Here is a 15,095-nt window from a genome sequence, read left to right as displayed (position 1 = left end):
TTCTGTCTGATTCTAAAGTGTGAATTGCTCAGTACTGTATTGAGCAATATATAGCCCATCTATAGTATTATACCAAGCAATTCATCCTTGATTCTAATAATTTATATATTTGTAACTAGAGGTATTGAAACTAGATCACATAAGCCTAGCATGACTCCTTGAGTTTCCTAAGTGTTAGAATAAAAAGTTTTAACTCTCTTCATTTTATTTCTGTTGTGTACTCAGAATGGAGATGACTTTGCACTTTGGACATCTTTCTAAATTCCTTTCATACTTGCTTTTATGAAGAGATATGCAGAAACACTAAAGCCAGTTGCTGATTTGGGTTGAGAAGAAATTATTGAACTTGAATAGTTAAAACAAGATGTTTTTGTTTTAGAAAACCAGTAAATTTATCATTGATTATATTAAAAGTGAACACATGTATTATTTTCATCATGAAAAATATAACAATTCTTATTCATAATATGTTTTTGAACTAAAAGAATGAGTAAAGTATATGGGGAAAATGAAAATTGTTTATTTTAAGGATATTTGTATATTGTTCACATTAGTTAGTACTTAAAGTACTCTTCTCCTATATCTAGATTTTATAAAATAAGTTTGGTAGTTTTTTTTTGAGACAGAGTCTCTCTCTGCCTTCCATGATGGAGTGCAGTGGCACTATCTCAGTTCACTGCAACCACCGCCTCCTAGATTCAAGTGATTCTTGTGCCTCAGCCTCCTGACTAGCTGGGAGTACAGACGTGTGCCACCACACTTGGCTAATTTTTTGTATTTTAGAAGAGATGAGGTTTCACCGTGTTGACCAGGCTGGTCTTGGACTCCTGGCCTAAAGGGACCTACCCGCCTCAGCCTCCCAAAGTGCTGGGATTACAGGTTTGAGCCACCATGCCCAGCAAGTTTGGTAGTTTTAAGAATTACACATTTTTTTCTCATTCCTTTTACCTTCACATTATCGTTAATATATTCTGCATACCTTTGTTGAATTTTCTTCTTTACTTTACAGAGACCCAGGAAAAAAATTGATGTAGGCACAAATTGAAAGGAAGAAGAGATTGTAGTATAAGTGTTTTTTATTTTTGAAAAATTATTTTTAGTCAACAGTATTTAATCCTAAATCAAGCAACTTTTAAAATGTTTTGGTATTTATGTCTTTCATATTTACCATCTAAAATCACAAACACAGGATTTTAGATGGCATTTTAAAAATTATAAAATTAATTTTATACATGGAAATAAAAACTCAGAAGTATAAAAAAAGTATATGAAATAAAAGTAAAGTTTTTCTTCCTACCTCCCACCTCATCTTCTCATATCTTATCACAGATGTTTTTTGTTCTTTTGAATGGTTGCTTCCTTCTGTAAATGATGTGCTTATATTTCTTAATTTATGCATTTTCCCTGTTGACTCAAATTATTACTTTGGAAGGCAAGGAACTTAAATTCTTAAACATTTATCAACTGTGTTACCATATTTCTACTATTATCCTAATAACTCTAAGTTGTATATTTGGAGCTGGATTTATTGCTTCATTGACTTTGAACAATAACTCTTAACTGCCCAGTGTAGAACTTAGAGCATTTGGTTTCTATATTTTTATCCTTTTCTGTCCCTTACAACCTAACTTCTCTCAGCTATACTATCAGTTCTACAGTGTCAAAATTTATAATGTTTAAATTATGTTAAGTATAATTGTTTTTCCTATTTTGCTTCATGGTTGAATCTGAAAATTAAAAACTAAGTAGCATTTACAGTATTATTATGTAAATATTATTCATTTAGTTTCTCATACTATTTATTAAGTGATCATCTTTGGACAGACTGTTCTCTGAACCTCCTGCATAGCTATCACCTGTGGGTTTCTTTTCAATGCTTGGTTAGTTCTACTTACTTAAATTTTACCATTCCCTCTTTAGTTTTCCCTTTTCATTGTTGGCTTGTGTCCATTTTCCAAAAATATCTAATGCAATAACTTTAAATATAAATTACTGTGTATAAATTGAAATTTCTATTACAAAGGAATAAGTGATTTTATATTTTATGACTGTTTAAACATTTGTCATCTATACTTCTTGCCATATTTGTCAGTCAGATAAACGAGAAAAATTTAAAAACACTTAGGGGTGGGCAGCTATCAAGAATTTTCTTTTTAATTGTGTAGTTTTCTGGGTATGTGTGTAATATAGGAGTATATAGAGATTTTTTTAATTTCCTATACGTTTTTATTGTTATTAGGCATTTAAAAAGTAAATCCTTGGCTGGCATGGGATCACACCAGTAATCCCAGCACTTTGGGAAGCTGAGACAGGAAGGTCACTTGAGTGCAGGAGGTGAGACCAGCCTGAGCAACATAGTGTGACTTCATTTCTCTAAATAAATAAATAATAAAAATTATATCCATCGTATTAGTTTCTACTATCTTTAGAAAAAGAGGCCAAGGCAGGCGGATCACCTGAAGTCAGAAGTTCGAGACCAGCCTGACCCACGTAGAGAAACCCCATCTCTTCTAAAAATACAAAATTAGCTGGGTGTGGTGGCACATGCCTGTAATCCCAGCTATATGGGAGGCTGAGGCAAGAGAATCCCTTGAACCCAGGAGGCGGAGGTTGTGGTGAGCCAAGAACATGCCATTGCACTCCAGCCTAGGCAACAAGAGCAAAACTCCATCTCAAAAAACAAAAAACAAACAAACAAAAAACAGGAAAGAAAAAGAAGCTGTTATTTGGCATGGTTTGTCAAAGTTTTTCTTTTTTGAAAATGAAGCTTGTTTTAGTTCATAGTGTGTCCTTATGTATGTGTATTTTCTTTTTACTCTATTCATATAGACACATTTAAGTTGTGATTCTTCAAAGACATTTTGGGGTTGTTTTAATTTGTGAACAAATACAGTAACTTTTTTTTGTGATATAAATGAAATGAAATAACTTTTTTGATCCTAATTAACATATGTACAGACTTTGGTAGACTATATATCCCTGTTTTAATACTTACAGTTTTTACCTATGATGACAACTTAAACCAGCCATTGCATCAGAGAACATTTTTCAATTAGTAAAAAAAGTTTTTCTTGTTATAGTTCTGTAATTTTAACATTACTGTTTTAAGTCTTCTAGTTTCACCTTCTAAAAATGGAGTAGCCACTGTAAAAGTCTAAAAAATGTCCAAATAACATTTGAAATGAAACTCCTTGTATTCCCTGATACAAAATTGGTCACTTCAGCAGGCTCATTAACAAAAAGCCAAACACCGCATGTTCTCACTCATAGGTGGGAGTTGAACAATGAGAACACATGGACACAGGATGAGGAACATCACACACCAGGGCCTGTTGTGGGGTGGAGGGAGTGGGGAGGGATAGCATTAGGAGATATACCTAATGTTAAATGACGAGTTAATGGGTGCAGCACACCATCATGGCACATGTATACATATGTAACAAACATGCACATTGTGCATATGTACCCTAAAACTTAAAGTATACATAAAAAAAAAAAAAAACAACAGAGTACTAAGACCATTTTATGCCCTGTAATTAGGTTTCAGGCCCTAATGCTCTTATTGGTATCCTAATGGCCTGAGAGAGTTAATAAGACTCCCAGGACACCTAAATTGTTACTAGAAAATACCTTGGCCAGTGCAAATAATAGCTTTGGTTATGAAATAACCAAGTTTAGAGCTTTTTAAGAAGATTGAAATGCTAGGGCATGTGTAATTTTTCTCGTGGTTAAATTAACCACCTTCTATAATGTACAGCTTCAGATACTCACCAAACAGATGTTTGTGCCTTTTCAGAACTGCCACTGATGCCTAAGGACCTTATGTCAGGAGAACTAATGTCACAAGGAGCTAATTTAGGCCTAGATGCTATTTCAACTTGCAGAGCAATGAAGATTTCTTTTGTTTGGTCTTTAAATAAATGAAAACTATTGTCTGTTATGCTGCAATAACTGTTTACCTGTGCAGTGATTTTATAGTTTTAAAAAATGAAAGATTTAAAACAATTGAAATCAGAATAGTTATATTGATATAGATACATTGTGGATGAATAAATTATATGAACAATTATTTAAAATGAGACAGTTCTGACATTTTCATAGGCCGGCATCACACTTGTCCTAAAATTATTAAGGTATGTCTTTTATATATGTAGAATTTCAGCTTATATTTAGAGAAATTTAAAAATAAAAACGACTACTCTCTTTCAAGGCAAAAATAAATATGTTGAGACACAATCTATTTGGCTTAAATGTTCATTTGCTAAGTAAACACTTCCAGTGCTTCTGTAATTATTATTTAAAAATAAGCAAATTAATGTAGTGTTTGATTTCCTTTCTTCCTAAAACACAACTTAATACTGTCATTTAGGGGAATAGAAAGAATAGCATAGTGATCTTAAGGGAAAATATTCATGTTTTGTAACCAGAAAGAATAGAGTTCAATTTGTGTGTGTTAGAAGATAGCAGAATGTACTGGCTTGGAAAGGGGCTTGCATATCAGCATCATCAACCTAAGAGCTCTAACATTTGTCAAACAATTGCAGTATGCCTAAGAAGAAACTATGCTAAGTGCTTTTTTTGGAATATGTTTAATCTTCACACAATTTCAATGAAGATAAGTTATTCTTTTTTTTTTAAGGATAGAGAAACTGAGGCACCGGGTAGAAGAGGCATGGGGCATGGTTAGTAACTAGCCTAAATCATATGGCCAGTCATTCCACTCCAGTCTGGCTCCAGAGTCCATGTTCTTCATTGCTGCATTACATCGCTCTTCTGAAAAATAGTGGGTTAGTCAGCTGTATTTGTGGCCTTGGATCTTGTTGCTTTCTAAGAGTGCTGACCATTTGCTCTTAAGTAATTTAGGCATCAGTGGGACAATGATAGAGATTCCAGTGAAAAGTTAGCTCTTTTGATCATATTCCTCTTATTTCATTAATAGGTGTAGATATGTAGGGATGGGTTGTAGGAGGAGGCAGTTGAGGAACAAGGACAAATCGAGTTAAAAAATTATAATTAAGGTGGAATTAAATTACCGAGAACCTGCTGTCTCTTTTTTGAACTTTGACCTCTTACAGTTTTTTTTTTTTTTAGGTTTCAGTCATTCCCATGATGTAGTGAAGTATGGGGGAGACCTAAATTCTAAAATCCTCTTTTTGTTTATTAATTATCTGTTTATTAATAATTTGTTTATTAATTATCTGACCTCGGAAAAGTCATAACCTCTCAAAGCCTTTGTTTCTTTATTTCTTAAAATTGTAGAGTGGATCTTCTGATCAGTAAAAGATCCCTAGGGTTTTTCCCATCTCTAAATTTTTGTTATAGGAAATATTTTTAATCTATTATTTTTAGCTTGTTGTCTTCTGTTAGTAGAAAGACCTAAATTATCTTCAAAGTTAGTGCTGTGGGAAACCTAGTTTAAATTAAAGGATTAGACGATTTCTTGGGGACATTGGCACATTTTTAAGTGCTTTAGGGTAACTGTTAAGTGATGAAGCTGGAAGTTCAATGGAGGTCAGTCTGACCCGAGACCTGTGCATTTAGCCACTTTGTTATATGCTTCAAATCAAAATTAGATTAGAAATATTTGAATTCCTTCCATATACAAGGCAGCTGTATGGTTTTCATTTTACTGGTTATGTGAAATTACTTGTAAATTGGTAATGAATGTTTATATTTTGAGAAAAATCTAAGTCTTTTCTGAGAGGTTTTTCTGCTACAGTGCATATAGTCTCCATGTAGAATTACCTTGTTTGGTAATACTCACTTTGACATGTGTTAATTCCATTATTTTTTCATGATGTTAATACACATTTTTAGTACAGGTTTTGTCTTGGTAAGAGTACAATTTATGAAAAGGAGAATGGAGAAGGAAAGGGCAAGAACAATGAAAGATACTCTTCATTAGCCCATGAATGTTAAACATAGATATGCAGAACAGTTTGGAAAACATGAAAATCTTTTAGAGATTCCGAGTAAGCATAAATTATTAAGAAAATCAGTTCTCTTTGCAGGGACCTCTATTTGTGATACAGAAACTACAATGAATGTTATTAAATGAAACTTGTTTCTTGTGAATGTTTATAAGTCATTAAAAGCACATGTTCTTGCTTCCCACAGAGTTTGTTTAGAGGGTGCTAGTTGTGCACATGTTTAGTTCTGTGGGAGCAACATTTATAGTACTGGGATGAGAATGTTGTGCAAATGAATCAACATCACTTCCTTTAGTAAAATAGAAACTCCTTTTTCATTTTTCTTTTTTCCTCCCCTTTGGACAAGATTTTAGCATAAGGCCATATCCTGGTGTCTTTTTTCCCTTTTATATAATAAGGGCAAAGAGAGAGGGTATTACTTTTATGTCACTGGTTTTTATCTAAAAATAAAAAATTCTCAGCTGATTGTATGCTTTCTTCACTTTGTATTATGGTTTGGTGGAGATAATCCAGGTAAAGCAGCATTTTAATGTTTTTTCCTCCTAATATTTGTGGAAGTATATGTAGCCCTCTATTTGTGAAAGCGGATAGAAAGGTTAGAAATGTGAATTTATATAGTTTGATAAAGCTCCCTGGGTGATTCTGATAGATTTCCTTCAAATTGAGAACCATTCCGTTAATCAATTCTTTTCTGCTGGTTGGACATTCTAGTCCTGGATATAGAATAATTGGTAACAATTTTGATATTTATTCAGTTAGAAGAAGGTCTTAAGATGTAATTACCTAATTAAATTTGATATTTGCCTCACACACACCTGTCACTCCATTTTTAAAGCTAATATATTGATTCCCTTTGAGATCTTGAGCAAATTACTTAACCTTTTAGAGTCCCAGTTTACTAATTTGCAATAAAGAGATAAATAATACCTCATTTACAAGTTGTGAAGTTTAAATGACATACTATTGTTGGCAGCGGCGGCCCGTCTGGAGCAGCTGCTGCAAAGACTCTGGCTGCAGCCGGGGAGGCACAGCCAGGGCTGCGTACTCCACTGAGCTACGGGAGCCAGGAATAGGTGGGAGCCCTACCCCCTTCCGAGTTGGCAGGGTGGGATCACCACCCTCCGGGACACAGCTGCAGCCACCCAGCCACAGCTGTGGACCTGGGCATCCCTGCACTCTCCGGGGCCTGAGAAGCCCCCACCCACCTCTGCAGGCTCGGAAGTGCCTGCTACTGCTGCCTTGCCTCTCCCCACTCTGATTTTGGAGTGAAGTCGAGGCCAAGGTGTGCCCTCACTCATAGTGGCGCTGACACACCAGCCCCCTGCCACCTCGGCCCCTTCTGGACTTTTGGCGCTGATGAGCATGGGAGGGAGGCCAGAGGGGTGCTGAGGGTGGCTTGGTGCAGGCCTGTAGGTGCCCCTTGGCACAAACAGCCTGGGTACAGTGGATGATGTATAGATAGCGGGAGGCAGACAGGCTCCTGGGCGGAAAGAGGTGGGTTCACAGTGAAGCCCCACCTTAAAGCCAGGGATGGCCTGAAGCCTGGGGACCAGGCTGTCTGTTCTGGGTGAAATCTGTGGCCTGGAGTGAGAACCTATGGTGCGTTTTCTGGGCCTAACCATGGCTGCCCATGGGCCAATCAGCACACACTTCCTCCCTCCTGAGTCCTTAAAAACCTTGGATTTAACCAGACTCAGGAAGACGGGACAACCTGCCTGCGATAGGAGCTACCCACTCTGGGTCTCCTCTCTGCTGAGGGCTGCAGTCTCAGTGGGCTTCAGGCTCAATGGGATGACCTACCAGTGGATAGGAGCTACCCACTTCTGATCTTCTGAGAGCTGTACTGTCAGTAAAGCACCTTGCCTTGCTCACCCTCCATTTGCCCAGGTACCTCATTCTTCCCCTGTACGGGAGAAGCACTCGGGAACTCCCAAATGGCGAAATTGAAAGAACCCTAAGGCAAACAAGGCTGAAACATGCCGCCTCCTGATCCTGCTCGCCACATTGCAGGCAACAAGGAGAAGAGAAGAGCTGGGCCCCTTCAGGGATCCCAGACCTAATGGCTCCCTGAGCCAGGGCTGTGACACCTCTTTGGGGCTCTGCACTTCTTGGTGCCTACAAGCTTCTAAGTGCCACCATGTTTCCCAGAGCCTCCAGTGGAAGCCACTTGCAGGGTTTGCCTGGTCCAGCTGCAGCCTCGCAGGGAGCCGGTGCCTGTGCTGGTGCCCGGAGTTGCCTGCCCTTTCCCACTGCGTGCCTGGCTTGCCCTTGGCATGCGTGGGATCCAGACTTAGCACGAGCGGAGCGCAGCCTGCCAGGCCAAGTGGGTGGAAGGAGCCCAGCGGGCCGAGCAAAACTCGGGAAAAGGCGCCACTGGCCACAGAGGTTTCCAGCTGGAAAAGCGACAGCTGAAGAATCCTGTGGCACTATTACTGAGCCATAGGTTTAAAGTATTTCAAAATTTTACTAGATATTATCAAATTGCCTTTTGCAGTGATTGTATCATCAGCGTATGAAAGTAAATGCTTCCTAAATAATAGTTTATTATTTTTTTGCCAATCTGATACATGAAAGATGATTATCTTGTTTTAATTCTTTATTTTTGCACTTACTACTGGGTTGGAGCATCTTTCTTGTATTTCTATTGGCTTATTTGTATCTTCCCTTCTGTGAATTGAGTATGTAAATTGTTTGCCCTTTTTCTATTGGGGTTGACATTCTTTTGGTATACCAGAGTTTTTGGATATCAATCCTTTATTATTTAGGTTGCAAATATTCTCTATTTGCAGAGACGCTATATTGACTTTTGGCTTACAGAGGTTTTAAATTTTGATGTATTCCATTTATCAGTCTTTTTTGTACATCACTTTAGTGTTTTGATTCTTGTTTAAAGATTTCTTACCTCTTGGTCAGAAAGATGTTTTTATTTTCTTTTCACTCTTTTGTATTTTATTATCTTTACAATCGAGCCTTGAATTTATGTGGAATTTATTTTGTCTACATATACAATTTTTCTAACACTGCTGAACAGAAAAAGTCATTTTCTTCCTCCTGTTTTGGAATGTCTTTCTTACACATTTCATTACACAGGAGTCTGTTTCTGGATTCTATATGGTGTCAGTGATAGAATCCTGTGCCAGAGTCATGTTATGTTAATTATGAAGCCTTGTAATAAGGCATATATGAGACTAATCTTCCACCTTTTGTTCTACTTTTTCAAGCTTGATGTTTCTTATGCCTTTATTCTTTTTTTTTTTTTTTATACTTTAAGTTCTAGGGTACATGTGCACAATGTGCAGGTTTGTTACATAGGTATACAAGTGCCATGTTGGTTTGCTGCACCCATCAACTCGTCATTTACATTAGGTATTTCTCCTAACACTATCCCTCCCCCAGCCCCCCACCCCCCCAACAGGCCCTGGTGTGTGATACTCCCCACCCTGTGTCCATGTGTTCTCATTGTTCAACTCCCACCTATGAGTGGTGTTTGGTTTTCTGTCCTTGTGATAGTTTGCTCAGAATGATGGTTTCCAGCTTCATCCATGACCTTGCAAAGGACATGAACTCACCCTTTTTTATGGCTGCATGGTATTCCATGGTGTATATGTGCCACATTTTCTTAATCCAGTCTATCATTGATGGACATTTGGGTTAGTTCCAAGTCTTTGCTATTGTGAATAGTACCACAATAAACATATGTGTGCATGTGTCTTTATAGTAGCATGATTTATAATCCTTTGGGTATATACCCAGTAATGGGATCACTGGGTCAAATGGTATTTCTGGTTCTAGATCCTTGAGGAATCGCCACACTGTCTTCTACAATGGTTGAACTAATTTACGCTCCCACCAACAGAGTAAAAGCGTTCCTGTTTCTCCACATCCTCTCCAGCATCTGTTGTTTCCTGACTTTTTAATGATTGCCATTCTAACTGGTGTGAGATGATATCTCATTGTGGTTTTGAATTGCATTTCTCTGATGACCATTGATGATGAGCATGTTTTTATGTGTCTGTTGGCTGCATATATGTCTTTTTTTGAGAAGTGTCTGTTCATATCCTTTGCCTACTTTTTGATTGGGTTGTTTTTTTCTAGTAAATTTATTTAAGTTCTTTGTAGATTCTGGATATTAGCCCTTTGTCAGATGAGTAGATTGCAAAAATTTTCTCCCATTCTGTAGGTTGCCTGTTCACTCTGATGATAGTTTCTTTTGCTGTGCAGAAGCTCTTTAGCTTAATTAGATCCCATTTGTCAATTTTGGCTTTTGTTGCCATTGCTTTTGGTGTTTTAGTCATGAAGTCTTTGCCCATGCCTGTGTCCTGAATGATATTGCCTAGGTTTTCTTCTAGGGTTTTTATGGCTTTAGGTCTTACATTTAAGTCTTTAATCCATCTTGAATTAATTTTTGTATAAGGTGTAAGGAAGGGTCCAGTTTCAGCTTTCTACATATGGCTAGCCAGTTTTCCCAGCACCATTTATTAAATAGGGGATCCTTTCCTCATTTCTTGTTTTTGTCAGGTTTGTCAAAGATCAGATGGTTGTAGATGTGTGGTGTTATTTCTGAGGCCTCTGTTCTGTTCCATTGGTCTATATCTCTGTTTTGGTACCAGTACCATGCTGTTTTGGTTACTGTAGCCTTGTAGTATAGTTTGAAGTCAGTTAGCATGATGCTTCCAGTTTTGTTCTTTTTGCTTAGGATTGTCTTGGCTATGCGGGCTCTTTTTTGGTTCCATATGAACTTTAAAGTAGTTTTTTTCCAATTCTGTGAAGGAAGTCATTCGTAGCTTGATCAGCATGTCACTCAATCTATAAATTACCTTGGGCAGTATGGCCATTTTCACAATACTCATTCTTCCTATCCATGAGCATGGAATGTTTTTCCATTTGTTTGTGGCTTCTTTTATTTTGTTGAGCAGTGGTTTATAGTTCTCCTTGAAGAGGTCCTTCACATCCCTTGTAAGTTGGATTCCTAGGTATTTTATTCTCTTTGTAGCAATTGTGAATGGGAGTTCACTCATGATTTGGCTCTCTGTTTGTCTGTTATTGGTGTATAGGAATGCTTATGATTTCTGCACATTGATTTTGTATCCTGAGGTTTTGCTTAAGTTGCTTATCAGCTTAAGGAGATTTTGGGCTGAGACGATGGGGTTTTCTAAATATACAATCATGTCATCTGCAAACAGGGACAATTTGACTTCCTTTTTTCCTTATCGAATACCCTTTATTTCATTCTCTTGCCTGATTATCCTGGCCGGAACTTCCAACACTATGTTGAATAGGAGTGGTGAGAGAGGACATCCTTGTCTTGTGCTGATTTTCAAGGGGAATGCTTCCAGTTTTTGCCCATTCAGTATGATATTGGCTGTGAGTTTGTCATAAATAGCTCTTATTATTTTGAGTCCTCTTTGTAGGTCTCTAAGTACTTGCTTTGTGAATCTGGGTGATCCTGTACTGGGTGCATATATATTTAGGATAGTTAGCTCTTCTTGTTGAATTGATTCCTTTACCGTTATGTAATGGCCTTCTTTGTCTCTTTTGATCTGTGTTGGTTTAAGGCCTGTTTTATCAGAGACTAGGATTGCAAACCTTGCTTTTTTTTGCTTTCTATTTGCTTGATAGATCTTCCCTCCATCCTTTATTTTGAGCAAAGTGTGTCTCTGCACATGAGATGTGTCTTCTGAATACAGCACACTGATGGGTCTTGACTCTTTATCCAATTTGCCAGTCTGTGTCTTTTAATTGGGGCATTTAACCCATTTACATTTAAGGTTAATATTGTTATGTGTGAATTTACTCCTGTCATTATGATGTTAGCTGGTTATTTTGCCCGTTAATTTATGCAGTTTCTTCATAGTGTTGATGGTCTTTACCATTTGGCATGGTTTTGCAATGGCTGGTACTGGTTGTTCCTTTCTATGTTTAGTGCTTCCTTCAGGAACTCTTGTAAGGCGGGCCTGGTGGTGTCAAAATCTCTCAGCATTTGCTTGTCTGTAAAAGATTTTGTTTCTCCTTCACTTATGAAGCTTAGTTTGGCTAGATATGAAATTCTGGGTTGAAAATTCTTTTCTTTAAGAATGTTGAATATTGGCCCCCACTCTCTTCTGGCTTGTAGGGTTTCTGCGGAGTGATCAGCTGTTAGTCTGATGGGCTTCCCTTTGTGGGTAACCTGACCTTTCTCTCTGGCTGCCCTTAACATTTTTTCCTTCATTTCAACCTTGGTGAATCTGACAATTATGTGTGTTGGGGTTACTCTTCTGAAGGAGCATCTTTGTGGTGTTCTCTGTATTTCCTGAATTTGAATATTGGCTTGCCTTGCTAGGTTGGGGAAGTTCTTCTGGATAATATCCTGTACAGTGTTTTCTAATTTGGTTCCATTCTCCCCATCACTTTCAGGTACACCTATCAAATGTAGATTTGGTCTTTTCACATAGTCCCATATTTCTTGGAGGCTTTGTTCATTTCTTTTCACCCTTTTTTCTCTAATCTTGTCTTCTCGCTTTATTTCATTAATTTGATCTTCAGTCACTGATATCCTTTCTTCCACCTCATCAAATCGGCTGTCGAAGCTTGTGCATGCGTCATGAAGTTCTTGTGCTGTGGTTTTCAGCTCCATCAGGTCATTTAAGGTGTTCTCTACACTGTTTATTCTAGTTAGCCATTTGTCTAACCTTTTTCAAGGTTTTTAGCTTCTTTGTGATGGGTTAGAACATGTTCCTTAAGCTCGGAGAAGTTTGTTATTACCGACCTTCCGAAGCCTACTTCTGTCCATTCATCAAACTCATTCTCCATCCAGCTTTGTTCCATTGCTGGCGAGGAGCTGCGATTCTTTGGAGGAGAAGAGGCGCTCAGGTTTTTTGATTTTTCAGCTTTTCTGTTCTGGTTTCTCCCCATCTTTGTGGTTTTATCTGCCTTTGGTCTTTGATGTTGGTGAGCTACAGATGCGGTTTTGGTGTGGATGTCCTTTTTTGTTGATGTTGATGCTATTCCTTTCTGTTAGTTTTCCTTCTAACAGGCCCCTCAGCTGCATGTTTTTTGGAATTTGCTGGAGGTCCACTCCAGACGCTGTTTGCCTGGGTATCACCAGCAGAGGCTGCAGAACAGCAAATATTGCAGAACAGCAAATATTGCTGCCTGATCCTTCCTCTGGAAGCTTTGTCCCAGAGGGGCACCTGCCTGTATGAGGTGTCTATCGGCCCCTATTGGGAGGTGTCTCCCAGTCCGGCTACATGGGGGTCAGGGACCCACTTGAGAAGGCAGTCTGTCTGTTCTCAGAGCTCGAACGCCATGCTGGGAGAACCACTGCCTTCTTCAGAGCTATCAGACAGGGACGTTTAAGTCTGCACAAGTTTCTGCTGCCTTTTGTTCAGCTGTGCCCTGCCCACAGAGGTGAAGTCTATAGAGGCTGTGGGCCTTGCAGAGCTGCACTGAGGTTCACCCAGTTCGAGCTTCCCAGCTGCTTTGTTTACCTACTCAAGCCTCAGCAATGGTGGATGCCCCTCCCTCCACCAGGCTGCAGTCTCGCAGGCCAATCTCAGACTGCTGCGCTAGCAGTGAACAAGGCTCTGTGGGCGTGGGACCCACTGAGCCAGACACAGGAGGGAATCCCCTGGTCTGCTGGTTGTGAAGACTGTGGGAAAAGCGCAGTATTTGGGCGGTAGTGTACAGTTCCTCCAGGTACAGTCTGTCACGGCTTCCCTTGCCTAGGAAAGGGAAATCCCCGACCCCTTCTGCTTCCCGGGTGAGGCGATGCCCCGCCCTGCTTCTACTCGCCCTCCATGGGCTGTACCCACTGTCCAACCAGTCCCAGTGAGATGAACCACGTACCTCAGTTTGAAATGCAGATATCATCACCTGTCTTCTGCATCAATCTCTCCGGGAGCTGCAGACCAGAGTTGTTCCTATTTGGCCATTTTGGAAGTGACTGCCTTTATTCTTGTGTACGGATTTTAGAATCCTAATTGTCAAGGATTTTTGGTATCTTTAAAACATTAATTTTTACATCAGTTGTTGATATGATATATGTTTCCCATTTATTCAGGTATTCTTGTTTATCTTTTATATCTTGTATATCTTTTAGCACAGTCTGAAAATATCTTAAATAGGTGTGTTTTAACTTATTTTAAAGGGAGAAAGCATTCATTTGTACTTGGAATTTTGCCATTTTTAACTATTGCAGTTGTGTTTTAGTCATATACACATTCTAAACTTTGTCATCTTGTTCTTCAGTGATCTTTCTTATTAAGTTGGTACCAGTTTGTCACCAGATTCCCTCAATTTGACCTCAAATATCTTTCAGTCCATTCCCTCCTTCTTCCTATTGTGTTAAACTGTCATATCTTATTTTTCCATTGAATCAGTGTTAACATTTCTCTAGTTAGCCTCCTGACACAAAAATTTATCTCCCACACTGTTTACCAGACTTACTTTATTTTAAAGAAAACATATTTTAAGAAAGGTTTTGACTCCTCAGAGCTTACAGAAAAATCCAGATTCTCTAACTTAGTAAAATGCTTTTTTTTCCTAGCCATTCACACTGTTTATCCAAAGTTCTTAACACACTGAGCTTTTCACCCTTTCTTATATATTCCAGGTAGTTTTGCACCTTAGTGGTTTTATCTTTTGAGAACCAGATTAAATATCATCTCTCAGTGAATTCTCTTTGACTCTGCAAGGCAAAGGCAGTTGGTTAATTGCCACTTTTTTCACTCCCACACTATTTTGTTTGATTCTGTGAAATGTCTTTGATTTCACAGATTCATAATTTGTTTGTTTCCTTATCTACCCGCCTATCTAGATTATGAAATCTTGCAGGGCTGGGACTCTCTCTCTCTTTTATATTTTTTAGCCCACTTTGAGGTATAAGTGACATCCAGTCAAATTCACCCCATTTTAAGTATCCAATTCAGTGAGTTTTGATAACTATATAGTCTTCTAGCAACTATCACATTCATAACACAAAACATTTCCATCACCCCCAAATTCCCGCATATCCCTGTGCAGTCAATCCCTTCCTCCTACCATAGGCCATTAGCAAACACTGATTTACTTTCTGTCACAATAGTTTGCCTTTTCTAGAAATACCTATCAATGGACTGTGGCATCAATTATTATTCACATGGCTGGATATATGACTTCTTTCTCTTGCCTAATGTTTTGGAGATTCAT

At 38.4% G+C, this 15,095-nt stretch overlaps 1 protein-coding gene across 5 annotated transcripts in view; it reads left to right on the top strand.

The window, feature by feature from the left end:
* PPA2 (inorganic pyrophosphatase 2) overlaps positions 1-15,095 on the top strand; it is a 113,795-nt gene that overhangs the window by 56,486 nt on the left and 42,214 nt on the right. The gene's annotated exons all lie outside the window — the stretch shown is intronic.

This window comes from Pongo pygmaeus, chromosome 3 (genome assembly GCF_028885625.2).
Source record: "Pongo pygmaeus isolate AG05252 chromosome 3, NHGRI_mPonPyg2-v2.0_pri, whole genome shotgun sequence".
NCBI classification, from domain to species: domain Eukaryota; kingdom Metazoa; phylum Chordata; class Mammalia; order Primates; family Hominidae; genus Pongo; species Pongo pygmaeus.
Note: the sequence above shows the minus strand (reverse complement) of the source record. Positions and strands in the feature narration are given on the sequence as shown.